We start from the raw sequence: 8,076 nt of genomic DNA, 5'->3' as shown, positions 1-8,076 counted from the left end.
TCAGATCTGCTTGTCCCTGAAGTCTGTGAGAGCAACAACCAGCTCTTCCTTGATCTGACTGGGGAGCTGAGGGGACTCAAAGGAAACCAGTAGAAAGCTTCAAAGTGACGGAGACAGGGGCTGAGAGAGAAACGATGCCAGCATTGACTACTGAGGCTCCTCGGGCAGCTTCTCCAGGCCTGCCTGGGCTTCATTCACTTGGCTCCAACAAGGCTGGGTGAGAGGGGACATTCTTGCTCGTCATCAGGGGCTGCACATGTTAGAGACTCTAGAACATGGAATGTTCCTCTCTCAGCAAGGGAGGGCTGGGAATGTGATTCCAGAGGGCACTGTAACCTGGCCAGCCACAGGGGGAAGAACCTTAGGTCCTGAGTGTGCTCTTTGAGGAGGAGGTTCTGACAGAGTAGGAAGTGAGCTGTGGGGTCACGTTGTTCCCATTCACCACAGTGAAAGCCTGCCAGGAAACATTCTGGAAATGGGATCTACTCTAGAAAATACAAAGAAGATGAGACAGGTAGAATCAAGGAACTAAAGGTAAACAGGCCATGGGATGAAACCACTGAGAGTCAAGAGAATGCCATTCTGAAAGAACATAAGAACAAAAGACTAAACTTTGAAGGTTATTGATAGGTAAAATATACAAGCAAAATAAGCTAAAGGAATTAGAATAGATAAAAGTGAGATCTGTTAAAGACCAATAAACTCAATAGATAATGAAAATGTAAACACTTATTATCCACAATAGCATACTAGTTAAATTATGATAGATTATATGTGGTGAAATGATAATATATCTCTGAACATAGTGTTCCAGAAAGACCAGCAATGAGCAATACGTAATATGTTCTTGGCATAGTACATGATAAAAGTAAACATAGTACAATTCCAACCTAAATATATATATATACACACATGTACACACACACACGTGTGCATGTAGACAAATATTAAGTATTTATAGAAGTATGTGTGTGTGTCCATGCAAATGTGCACGCATAGATAAAAATACAAAAGGAAATACAGCAAAGTGCTAACATCGGTTAACTCTGGGATTATTACTAATTACTAATTTTAAAAAGAATAGTACTTTTTAAAAACTCTTTACAATGATTCTGAATTACTTTTATTGCCTGAAAAAAAGTTTTTCAAAACTTTTACAAAAAAGTAAAAAGAGGAAGATGTAGGCAAGATGGCTGAATAGGAACAGCTCCAGCCTCCAGCTCCGAGCACAAACGACACAGAAGACGGGTGATTTCTGCATTTTCAACTGAGGTACCGGGTTCATCTCATTGGGGAGTGCCAGACAATCGGTGCTGGTCAGTTGGTGCAGCCCGACCAGTGAGAGCTGAAGCAAGGCAAGGCATCGCCTCACCTGCAAAGCGCAAGGGGGAAGGGAATCCCTTTTCCTAGCCAAGGGAAACTGAGACACAACACCTGGAAAATCAGGTAACTCCCACCCTAATACTGCGCTTTACCAAGGGTCTTAGCAAACAGCACACCAGGAGATTATATTCCACACCTGACCCGGAGGGTCCCACGCCCATGGAGCCTCCCTCATTGCTAGCACAGCGGTCTGCGATCTAACTGCAAGGTGGCAGCGAGGCTGGGGGAGGGGCGACCGCCATTGCTGAGGCTTAAGTGGGTAAACAAAGCCTCCGGGAAGCTCGAACTGGGTGGAACCCACCTCAGCTCAAGGAGACCTGCCTGTCTCTATAGACTCCACCTCTGGGGATGGGGCATAGCTAAATAAAAAGCAGCAGAAACCTCTGTAGATGTTAATGACCCTGTCTGACAGCTTTGAAGAGAGCAGTGGATCTCCCAGCATGGAGGTTGAGATCTGAGAACGGACAGACTGCCTGCTCAAGTGGGTCCCTGACCCCTGAGTAGCCTAACTGGGAGACATCCCCCACTAGGTGCAGACCAACACCTCACACCTCACATGGCGGGGTACTCCCCTGAGATGAAGCTTCCAGAGCAAGAATCAGACAGCAGCACTCACTGTTCAGCAATATTCTATCTTCTGCAGCCTCCACTGCTGATATCCAGGCAAACAGGTCTGGAGTGGACCTCAAGCAATCTCCAACAGACCTACAGCTGAGAATCCTGACTGTTAGAAGGAAAACTAACAAACAGAAAGGACACCCACACCAAAACCCCATCAGTACATCGCAGCATCAAAGACCAAAGGCAGATAAAACCACAAAGATGGGGAAAAAGTAGGGCAGAAAAGCTGGAAATTCAAAAAATCAGAGCGCATCTCCCCTCCAAGGGAATGCAGCTCATCACCAGCAATGGATCACAGCTGCACAGAGAATGACTTTGATGAGTTGAGAGAAGAAGGCTTCAGTCGATCAAACTTCTCAGAGCTAAAGGAGGAACTATGTACCCAGTGCAAAGAAACTAAAAATCTTGAAAAAAGAATGGGAGAATGGATAACTAGAATAATCAATGCAGAGAAGGCCATAAACTAACAGAGACAAAAACCATGACATGAGAAATACGTGACAAATACACAAGCTTCAGTAACCAACTCGATCAACTGGAAGAAAGAGTATCAATGATTGAAGATCAAATGAATGAAATGAAACGAGAGGAGAAGTCTAGAGAAAAAAACGAAAAAGAAATGAACAAAGCCTCCAAGAAATATGGGATTATGGAAAAGACCAAATCTGCGTCTGATTGGTGTGCCTGAAAGTGAGGGGGAAAATGGAACCAAGTTGGAAAACACTCTTCAGGATATCATCCAGGAGAACTTCCCCAACCTAGTAAGGCAGGCCAACATTCAAATTCAGGAAATACAGAGAACACCACAAAGATACTCCTCGAGAAGAGCAACTCCAAGACACATAATTGCCAGATTCACCAAAGTTGAAATGAAGGAAAAAATCTTAAGGGCAGCCAAAGAGACAGGTCGGGTTACTCACAAAGGGAAGCCCATCAGACTAACAGCAGATCTCTCGGCAGAAACTCTACAAGCCAGAAGAGAGTGGGGGCCAATATTCAACATTCTTAAAGAAAAGAATTTTCAACCCAGAATTTCATATCCAGCCAAACTAAGTTTCATCAGTGAAGGAGAAATAAAATCCGTTACAGGCAAGCAAATGCTTCGAGATTTTGTCACCACCAGGCCTGCCCTACAAGAGACCCTGAAGGAAGCACTAAACATGGAAAGGAGCAACTGGTACCAGTCATTGCAAAAACATGCCAAAATGTAAAGACCATTGATGCTAGGAAGAAACTGCATCAACTAATGAGCAAAATAACCAGCTAATATCACAATGACAGGGTCAAGTTCACACATAGCAATATTAACTTTAAATGTAAATGGAATAAAAGGTTCAATTAAAAGACACAGACTGGCAAATTGGATAAAGAGTCAAGACCCATCAGTTTGCTGTATTTGGGAGACCCATCTAACATGCAGAGACACACACAGGCTCAAAATAAAGGGATGGAGGAAGATCTACCAAGCAAATGGAGAACAAAAAAAGCAGAGGTTGCAATCCTAGTCTCTGATAAAACAGACTTTAAACCATCAACGATCAAAAGAGACAAAGAAGGCCATTACATAATGGTAAAGGGATCAATTCAACAGGAAGAGCTAACTATCCTAAATATATATGCACCCAATACAGGAGCACCCAGATTCATAAAGCAAGCCCTTACAGACTTACAAAGATACTTAGACTCCCATACAATAATAACGGGAGACTTCAACACCCCACTGTCAACATTAGACAGATCAACGAGACAGAAAGTTAATAAGGATATCCAGGAATTGAACTCAACTCTGCACCAAGCAGACCTAATAGACATCTACAGAACTCTCCACCCCAAATCAACAGAATATACATTCTTCTCAGCACCACATCACACTTATTCCAAAATTGACCACATAGTTGGAAGTAAAGCACTCCTCAGCAAATGTAGAAGAACAGAAATTATAACAAACTGTCTCTCAGACCACAGTGCAATTAAACTAGAACTCAGTACTAAGAAACTCAATCAAAACCTCTCAACTACATGGAAACTGAACAACCTGCTCCTGAATGACTACTGGGTACATAACGAAATGAAGGCAGAAATAAAGATGTTCTTTGAAACCAATGAGAACAAAGATACAACATACCAGAATCTATGGGACACATTTAAAGCAGTGTGTAGAGGGAAATTTATAGCACTAAATGCCCACAAGAGAAAGCTGGAAAGATCTAAAATTGACACCCTAACATCACTATTAAAACAACTAGAGAAGCAAGAGCAAACATATTCAAAAGCTAGCAGAAGGCAAGAAATAGCTAAGATCAGAGCAGAACTGAAGGAGATAGAGACACAAAAAGCCCTCCAAAAAATCAATGAATCCAGGAGTTAGTTTTTTGAAAAGATCAACAAAATTGATAGACTGCTAGCAAGAAAAATAAAGAAGAGAGAAGAAGCAAATAGATGCAATAAAAAATGATAAAGGGGATATCACCACCAACCTCACAGAAATACAAACTACCATCAGAGAATACTATAAACACCTCTATGCAAATAAACTAGAAAACCTAGAAGAAATGGATAATTTCCTGGACATTTACACTCTCCCAAGACTAAACCAGGAAGAAGTTGAATCCCTGAATAGACCAATAGCAGGCTCTGAAATTGAAGCAATAATTAATGGCCTACCAACCAAAAAAAGTCCAGGACCAGATGAATTCACAGTCAAATTCTACTGGAGTTACAAGGAGGAGCTGGTACCATTCCTTCTGAAACTATTCCAATCAATAGAAAAAGAGGGAATCCTCCCTAACTCATTTTATGAGGCCAACATCATCCTGATACCAAAGCCTGGCAGAGATACAACAAATAAAGAGAATTTTAGACCAATATCCCCAATGAACACTGATGCAAAAAATCCTCAATAAAATACTGGCAAACCAAATCCAGCAGCACATCAAAAAGCTTATCCACCATGATCAAGTGGGCTTCATCCCTGGGATGCAAGGCTAGTTCAACATACACAAATCAATAAACGTAATCCAGCATATAAACAGAACCAAAGACAAAAACCACATGATTATCTCAATAGATGCAGAAAAGGCCTTTGACAAAATTCAACAGCCCTTCATACTAAAAACTCTCAATAAATTCGGTATTGATGGAATGTATCTCCAAATAATAAGAGCTATTTATGACAAACCCACAGCCAATATCATACTGAATGGGCAAAAACTGGAAGCATTCCCTTCGAAAACTGGCACAAGACAGGGATGCCCTCTCTCACCACTCCTAGTCAACATAGTGTTGGAAGTTCTGGCTAGGGCAATCAGGCAAGAGAAAGAAATAAAGGGTATTCAGCTAGGAAAAGAAGAAGTCAAATTGTCCCTGTTTGCAGATGACATGATTGTATGTTTAGAAAACCCCATCATCTCAGCCCAAAATCTCCTTAAGCTGATAAGAAACTTCAGCAAAGTCTCAGCATACAAAATTAATGTGCAAAAATCACAAGCATTCTTATACACCAGTAACAGACAAACAGAGAGCCAAATCATGAATGAACTGCCATTCACAATTGCTTCAAAGAGAATAAAATACCTAGGAATCCAACTTACAAGGAGAACTACAAACCACTGCTCAGTGAAATAAAAGAGGACACAAACAAATGGAAGAACATACCATGCTCATGGATAGGAAGAATCAATATCGTGAAAATGGCCATACTGCACAAGGTAATTTATAGATTCAATGCCATTCCCATCAAGCTACCAATGACTCTTCACAGAACTGGAAAAAACTGCTTTAAAGTTCATATGGAACCAAACAAGACCCCGCATTGCCAAGACAATCCTAAGTCAAAAGAACAAAGCTGGAGGCATCATGCTACCTGACTTCAAACTATACTACAAGGCTACAGTAACCAAAACAGCATGATACTGGTACCACAACAGAGATATAGACCAATGGAAGAGAACAGAGCCCTCAGAAATAATACCACATGTCTACAGCCATCTGATCTTTGACAATGGAAAAACAAGAAATAGGGAAAGGATTCCCTATTTAATAAATGGTGCTGGGAAAATTGGCTAGCCATAAGTAGAAAATTAATTCAAAATAGATTAGAGACTTAAATGTTAGACCTAAAACCATAAAAACCCTAGAAGAAAACCTAGGTAATACCATTCAAGACATAGGCATGGGCAAGGACTTCATGTCTAAAACACCAAAAGCAACAGCAACAAAAGCCAAAATTGACAAATGGGATCTAATTAAACTAAAGAGCTTCTGCACAGCAAAAGAAACTATCATCAGAGTGAACAGGCAACCTACAGAATGGGAGAACATTTTTGCAATCTACTCATCTGACAAAGGGCTAATATCCAGAACCTGTAAAGAACTCAAACAAATTTACGAGAAAAAAACAAACAACCCCATCAAAAAGTGGGCAAAGGATATGAACAGACATTTCTCAAAAGGAGACATGCATACAGCCAACAGGCACATGAAAAATTGCTCATCATCACTGGCCATCAGAGAAATGCAAATCAAAACCACAATGAGATACCATCTCACACCAGTTAGAATGGCAATCATTAAAAAGTCAGGAAACAACAGGTGCTGGAGAGGATGTGCAGAAATAGGAACACTTTTACACTGTTGGTGGGATCGTAAACTGGTTCAACCATTGTAGAAAACAGTATGGCGATTCCTCAAGGATCTAGAACTAGAAATACCATATGACCCAGCCATCCCATTACTGGGTATATACCCAAAGGATTATAAATCATGCTGCTATAAAGACACATGCACACATATGTTTATTGTGGCACTATTCACAATAGCAAAGACTTGGAATCAACCCAAATGTCCATCAGTGACAGACTGGATTAAGAAAATGTGGCACATATACACCATGGAATACTATGCAGCCATAAAAAAGGATGAGTTCGTGTCCTTTGTAGGGACATGGATGCAGCTGGAAACCATCATTCTCAGCAAACTATCACAAGAACAGAAAACCAAACACCGCATGTTCTCACTCACAGGTGGGAATTGAACAATGAGATCATTTGGACTCTGGAAGGGGAACATCACACACCAGGGCCTATTACGGGGAGGGGGAAGGGGGGAGGGATGGCATTGGGAGTTATACCTGACGTAAATGACAAGTTGATGGGTGCTGATGAGTTGATGAGTGCAGCACACCAACATGGCACAAGTGTACATATGTAACAAACCTGCACATTGTGCACATGTACCCTAGAACTTAAAGTATAATAAAAAAAATTAAAAATAAAAAAACAAAGTAAAAAGATGTCTTAAAAATGTATCTATGGATAAATGAAGTTATTTGTTGTTTTAAAGTTATTCTACTAGAGGCATTTAATTTTTACTTGGAGAAATGTTACAGAAGGAGAAATACTTCAAATGATATTCTTTATATAATATGAGGATATAATATTAATTTATTCTTTAGAAAGTATTAGTTCATGCACACTCTTGCCCAGGTACTGGGAAGGTAACAAACCAGACAGACACCTGTCCTCCATGATCTCATGTGGAAGTGGGAGCTGATCACCGCATATGCATGGACACGAAGGGAACAAGGACCGCTGGGCCTACCTGAGAGTGGAAGATGGAGGATGAGGATTAAAAACTACTCATGGGCTATTGTGCTTACTACTTATTATAGGCAAAGTAATCTGTACACCAAACCCCCATGACACGCAATTCATCCATATAAAAAACCTGCACTTGTACCCCTTGAGCCGAAAATAAAAGTTGTAAAGAAAAAAAATTTATATTCAAAGGGTTACACAGTAGTTGGGAGAAATACACAATCAATAAAGAGTATGCTCAGTGGTGAGAAGGGCAAAAAAAAAAAAAAAAAAAGCAAAAGGGATGGTTGGTTCTAGGAATCTGCTGTAATTTTAAATAACCAAATGGTGAAGAACAAGTCCCCGAGAAGGTGACTTTTGGGCAAAGACCTGGAAGAGGTGACGGCGCCATCCTGTGGACAGGTGTGTAAAGGCATCCAGGTAGGTGAGCCAGTGTCTGGCATGGCCAAGGAGGCAGGAGGCCGGTGTGCCCCACGGA

General features: G+C 40.9%; 1 long non-coding RNA gene across 1 annotated transcript; it reads left to right on the top strand.

Annotated features, from left to right (window-relative positions):
* The first annotated feature begins 314 nt into the window (after positions 1-314).
* LOC107130917 (uncharacterized) lies at positions 315-7,777 on the top strand. Its single transcript, XR_001493680.3, has 2 exons — positions 315-630; positions 7,488-7,777. It is a non-coding gene; the product is annotated as an uncharacterized lncRNA (long non-coding RNA).
* The last annotated feature ends 299 nt before the right edge of the window (positions 7,778-8,076 follow it).

This window comes from Macaca fascicularis, chromosome 9 (genome assembly GCF_037993035.2).
Source record: "Macaca fascicularis isolate 582-1 chromosome 9, T2T-MFA8v1.1".
NCBI lineage: Eukaryota > Metazoa > Chordata > Mammalia > Primates > Cercopithecidae > Macaca > Macaca fascicularis.
This window is presented reverse-complemented; position numbering and strand designations above follow the sequence as displayed.